At 38.4% G+C, this 6,061-nt stretch overlaps 1 non-coding gene across 1 annotated transcript; it reads left to right on the top strand.

Annotated features, from left to right (window-relative positions):
• Nucleotides 1-3,877: 3,877 nt before the first annotated feature.
• LOC133318577 (small nucleolar RNA R71) lies at nt 3,878-3,983 on the top strand. The gene has a single exon (XR_009752488.1). It is a non-coding gene; the product is annotated as a small nucleolar RNA R71 (small nucleolar RNA).
• The last annotated feature ends 2,078 nt before the right edge of the window (nt 3,984-6,061 follow it).

Below are 6,061 nucleotides of genomic sequence, written 5' to 3' on the forward strand. Positions count from 1 at the left end.
TTCGCGCCATGTTGCTGGAACTTGTACGGTGCTACACCCGTGTGGAGTCGCGTCAACAGGCTTTTTATACTTTGTAATTTTCACTTCTTTTACCTGTATAAACACAATCAATAGATGAGAAATATCTTTGATATAGAAAGAATCAATATAATAAGCAAATATGTATATAAGTTGCTCTTCTATGATTCAATTCTTATCAATTTTAACTTGAAAAACTACAATTGCCAGAGGCACATCAAATCATTCTCGGATTTAAACGTTGTTGTCCCCAGCAATGTACAAGACTCAATCTAGGACATATTCAATTAATCCAACATAACAATCCATAGATACTCGCAGACACAATATGCCATGCATGTCTGACCCAATATCATAAACTCCAATAATGTCATCAGCTTCTTAAAGATACGAGTCTACATTGATTACCCCTCACACAGATAAATAATGTCCACTCAACGCTTAGTGTTTAAGGGTATCATGAGCACTCAATCAATCACAGCTATAACACTACCATAGGCTTGATCATATTCTAAAAAATTCTTAAAAATAAAGAATCAAACACATGCATCAATTGATCAAAAGGACTTCACAGGTTGTAACTTGGCCGGGTTAACGGGTAGGAATATATGGACAATAGCTCAAACAACAATGAGATTGAAAAACTGATATTATTTCACTTTAACACATTCAACTCAATGGTTTTTCTCCACTAACATTCCCACAGAATTTCGAGAATTAATTCCTTCCACCCACCTTTATGCACATTCATTCTTTTCTTTTTCTTGCTTTTTTTTTTCCTTTTTCTCCCATTTGTTTTAAGGGCACAGATGAAATTTACATCCCCTAATTACTTGACATCAGTGGAGCTTACCTCAATTTCTTTGTTTTATTTTCAACACATTAGTAATTCAATATCAATCAAGGTAAGTCACATGGATATAGGCTAACCCATCAATCAGGCCACAGGTCATTTATCAACAAATTAAGTTCAGGCTCAAGGGGGCTAGCAATGGAAAAATTCATACAGGTGGGCTATTTTGGCCATAAGCTAACAAGAACAAAATGCCTTTATCATTTCAACCATTGCATGCATTACAGAGAAACAGATTAAGTTCTAAAGTGTTACAACAGTGAGGTCTCTCAACAAGAAAATTTTGTGTTTAAACTCAAACCTCACAGCTATAGTATCAATATAGACTCAAGAAATTTAATCTCAAACATTATCAGACTTTCACAACATCAGTTCAGACAAACGAGCAATCATGTAATCCAATTATATCTATGCAATGTTATGCCAGAATGTCATACAATATACTTCCAAAATTTCAGTCAAGCACATTAACTAGATAAGCACATTTAAACCTGAAAATTGCTTAAAAAAAATAGATCAATATTTTTTTTTTGTATAAAAAATAAAGAGAAACACAAAATACTAATTAAAATAAAATAAAGACAATAAAAGAGTTTAGAATATCTCCCCTGATAAAAGAAGTGCATTTCCAAGGTGCTTTCCAAAAGTCCACCATTCCCAGATTTAAAGAATTGTTGTCCCCAGCAATAGTCAAACCAAAAGATGGATGATAAACCTGCACCATGGAACAAATTGTGGCATATAGGATAAACTATAATGCGCACAATAAAGCATCATAATGTTTTGGAAATATACAAACTTAAAACAGCAAAGTACTAAAAAGAAAAATAAACTAATATACAATAAATCTCTGTCAGCAAGGAGACATCAATCATCCTCCATGTCATCCCCATCAGCAGCATGGGATGACTCAGCAAAGGGAGGATCTGGTGGTTCTAGATGCATCAGTGCATGAGACCACCATTCCCAGATTTGATTCCAACCGTGAATCCATGTGAGGAACTCTTTGAAGTATTGTTTCCTCTGAGAGACAGAGTCTCGGTGCCTCTTCTCACAGATTCTCCTTTTGGCAGCCTTCATCCTCCGATGATCCGCACACATCATCCAACCAGTGTTAAAGAGTTTCACCACTTCCTTTCTCATTACCTTCTTCATTGTAGGATGATTCCTCCCTTGAGGTTTCCGCACATTTTTGTCATCATCCTTATTAAGAATTTTGTGGGTACGGAAAAAAGGATCTTTATCTTTCAAATCAGAAATAGACCACCCTATGGCAGTGCCATGTTCCTTCACACTTCAATCACCGCCTCCTTATTACCCAAGAAGGTATATTGCAGAGTTTCAGGAAGCTCCTTCAACTCTATTTTTGGGGCACCATCTTCTTTCCCCACTTGCTCTAAAACATCAAGTTTAAAACAATCGCCTTTGTCAGAAGATTGTTTCATAGAGTCAAAGACGTTGATGGTAATTGTCTCATCATTCATCCTTAACTCAAGCTTTCCATTTTCAACATCAATCATGGCCCGAGCAGTGGCCAAGAAAGGTCTACCCAGCAAAAGAGGCATTTTAGTTCCCCCTTCCATGTCCAACACTACAAAATCTGCCGGAAAGATGAACTTGTCCACTTTCACAAGAACATCTTCAATTATACCACTAGGTTTCCTTAAGGATTTGTCAACGAGTTGCAAGGAAACCATAGTAGGTTTAAGCTCAGATATCCCCAACGATTTATACCTGGACAAGGGCATCAGATTTATACTTGCCCTAAGATCACACAAGGTTTTGCCGACATCAGTATTACGAATAGCAATTGAAATGTTGAAGCTCCCCGGATCATGACGCTTAGGCGGGAACTTCTTTGTAATAATAGCACTACACTCCTCAGTGAGTGTCACCGTTTGGCATTCCTACAACTTGTGTTTTCTTGACAAAAGGTCCTTCATAAACTTGGCATAATTGGGCATACTAGACAAGGCTTCAGCAAATGGAAGATTAATGTGAAGCTTTTTGAAAATATCCAGGAACCTTCCATACTGTTGCTTCTGAGCATCCTGCTTGAATCTTTCAGGATAAGGTGCCATAGCTCTCACATAATTAGGACTCAACTCATGCTTCTCTTTTGCTTTTTCTTTTTCAGCTCGCTTCACCACTTCAGCAGATTTCTTAATTTCTTTTTCAGGTTTGCCTGCAGGATCCAGTTTCTCTTCAACCTCCGGAGATGGCAGTACTTTACCACTTCTGGTTGTGATGACCATACAATCTTCCCTCGGATTAGTAATTGTGTTACTAAGGAAGGTACCTGGAGTTCTATCAGCAATTTGCTTAGCCAGTTGGCAAATCTGATTCTCCAAATTTCTGATAGATGCATTTGTATTTCTGGTATTGGCCCTAGTCTCCTCCATGAAAGCGCTAGAATGTTGAGCCATTTGTCCAACTAACATCTCCAAATCAGAAGGCTCCTTGGTTTGGATTGGTGGAGACTGCAAGTAGTTATTTGATTGGTAATCAAGACCAGTTCCCTGCACCATCCTCTGAAAATTATTACTTCCCGAAGGAAAATTCTGATTCCTCAGAATATTTTGTGGTGGAGGTCTCTGATCGTACCAAATGCCATTCACTTGCATTTGTTGAGGTGAATCTGAAGCCAGCAAAGAAGAACATTCATTAGATTCATGATTGCCCTGGCAATATTCACATACAGCAGCAATAGTTTGAGCCTGAACACCAGCAAGCTGCATCTTGTCAAGCCTTGAGGTCAAGTTTGCTATCTACTGAGATAACAATTTGTTTTCAGCCAGCACCACATCATTACCTTCCAGCTGAAGGATACCTCTCTTAGGCTTGGATGACAAGCCTTCATTCTCATTCGCAGCCATCCTTTCGATCAACTCAAGAGTCTCATTTGCTCTTAGGGATTTGATCGTGCCACTTGCTGCATCATTCAACACCATCCTCACCTCAGGTTTGCAACCATTGAAGAAGATTCTAACCTGATTACCAGCAGTCAAGTTATAATGAGGACACCTCCTCATTAAATCCTTGAACCGGTTCCATGCTGCACACATTGATTCACCATCAGATTGAGTGAAATTGGTGATATCATTCACCATTTGGTTGTACCTCTCCATCGAGAAAAACTCAGCAAAGAACTTCTGTGATAAATCATCTCAGGTTGGAATGCTTCTTGCTGGCTGTCTTTCCAACCAATTGAGAGCTTTCCCTTTAACAGAAAAATGGAACGATCTCAACCGGATCGCATCATTAGATACCTGAGGATGCTTGGTGGAGTCACAGATCATTAAGAATTTGTCAATAAACCTATGAGGATCTTCACTCTCCTCTCCTCCAAACTGAGCTCTCTCCACCAATTGAATATGGGAAGACTTAAGCTCCCAATTGTTGGCCACGTTAGGCTGAACAATACTCGCATTTGGCTTGTTGAACGATGGAATCAGAATAGTATCCAAATGTGGATTATCTTCTTCATTGTTCCCTGCCATGATGTGTGTTTCTTCAGACAGAATCCCTAACTCGTTGAATGCAAGCTTCTTCCGAGCAAGTTTTCTGTATCTTTTTTCAGTCTTTGTAATCTCCAAATCAAGTGGAAATTATGGCTTTTTACCTCCATACAACTCAGAAAAGAGATTAGTAGCACTGTTCAAATATCACACAGAAATCAAAAATAAAAATAAAATCCAATCTTAAAGATCAAAATTAATTGATATAAGAAACGCCAATCCCGGCAACGGCGCAAAAACTTGATGCTCGCCGGCAAGTATACCTATCGCACAAGTAATATAATGATAAGAAAAGTTCATCTCCACAGGGATTGTAATCATATATCAAATCATCGTTCTTTCAAGAATAGAAGAGTTCAAATAGTTTGTGACAAATATTGTCGATTTGTGTAAAAGTGAAAACTGAAAATAAAGACTTGTTATTGGCTTTTTGTTATGAGAAATAAAACAATAAAAATGAGAATTGATTTGAGAAAATATGAGAAAAGCATTGTAGCTAGAATGCACTCACCATATGATCCCCACTTCTTATTTTGGATTGATTTAAAAATACTTATTTATATAAATACTCAGATAATTATCATCTAGAATTAATTAGTTAAATTCCAATCCCTTGGCAATTTAACCCTTTAACCTCAATTGGAATCCTAATCCCTTAGTAACCCTTCATGAAAATTAAGCAATGAACACGATAATTAAAGCATCTGCAATTAACATACGTCTATTCCTAGTACGCATATGAATTGTTATCCTACCCCCTTTCAAGGTCAAAATCCCAATATTCCTATCTAGAGTTTTAACTCTCAAATTATTAACAAGGGTTCACATATGAATTGTTATCCTATGCACAGAGTAAAATAAAGAAATTTATATAAACGAGTAAAATTAAACCAATCCGTCGTAACAAGGGTTCACATAAGGTTTGTGACCCTAACAACAATAAAAAGAACTAGCCAACCATTCTCATGGCTATAAATTCAATATTCAACATAAACATGGTAAATTAAAAAGGAGAGAAAGAAGAAGAAGTAGAAGAACTCCAGAACCCTCTCTAAGCACCACCGTCGTATCTCTTCAATAGTATAGGATTCGATACCTAATTTTGTCTTGAGGATCCTATTTATAAGTCTCTTTCATTCTTCCAAAATTGCCCTTCAGAAAACACGGACGAAAAGGCGGACTTTGTTTCTCGTAAACCGGCGCCCGTTGGCGCCAGTGTGACGCTAGCCAGCGCGGTGCTTCTACCCAAAATCATGAGTGTTCAAAAACTGACGCCACTTGGCGCCAGTACGACGCAAGTAGGCGCCGCTTGCACAAGACTACGTCAGTGTTCGGAAACCGGCGCCAGTGGGCGCCGTTGTAGCGCCACTGGGCGCCGCTTCTCTGTGAAAAATTTGGAATTTTTCAAGAAACCGGTGCTACTTAGCGCCGGTGTGGCGCCAGTTGGCGCCACTTCCAAGAGTCCGCTGCACAGTTCGTAAACTGGCGCGGGTTGCACCAGTGTGGAGCCATTTTGCGCCATGTTGCTGAAACTTGTACTGTGCTACCCCCGTGTAGAGTCGCATCAACAGGCTTTTTATACTTTGTAATTTTCACTTCTTTTACCTGTATAAACACAATCAATAGGTGAGAAGTATCATTGACATAGAAAGAATCAATATAATAAGCAAAT

Source organism: Gastrolobium bilobum, unplaced genomic scaffold (genome assembly GCF_033153095.1).
Source record: "Gastrolobium bilobum isolate Gb01-03AN ecotype WA unplaced genomic scaffold, APGP_CSIRO_Gbil_v1 utg23353, whole genome shotgun sequence".
Classification (NCBI taxonomy): Eukaryota; Viridiplantae; Streptophyta; class Magnoliopsida; order Fabales; family Fabaceae; genus Gastrolobium; species Gastrolobium bilobum.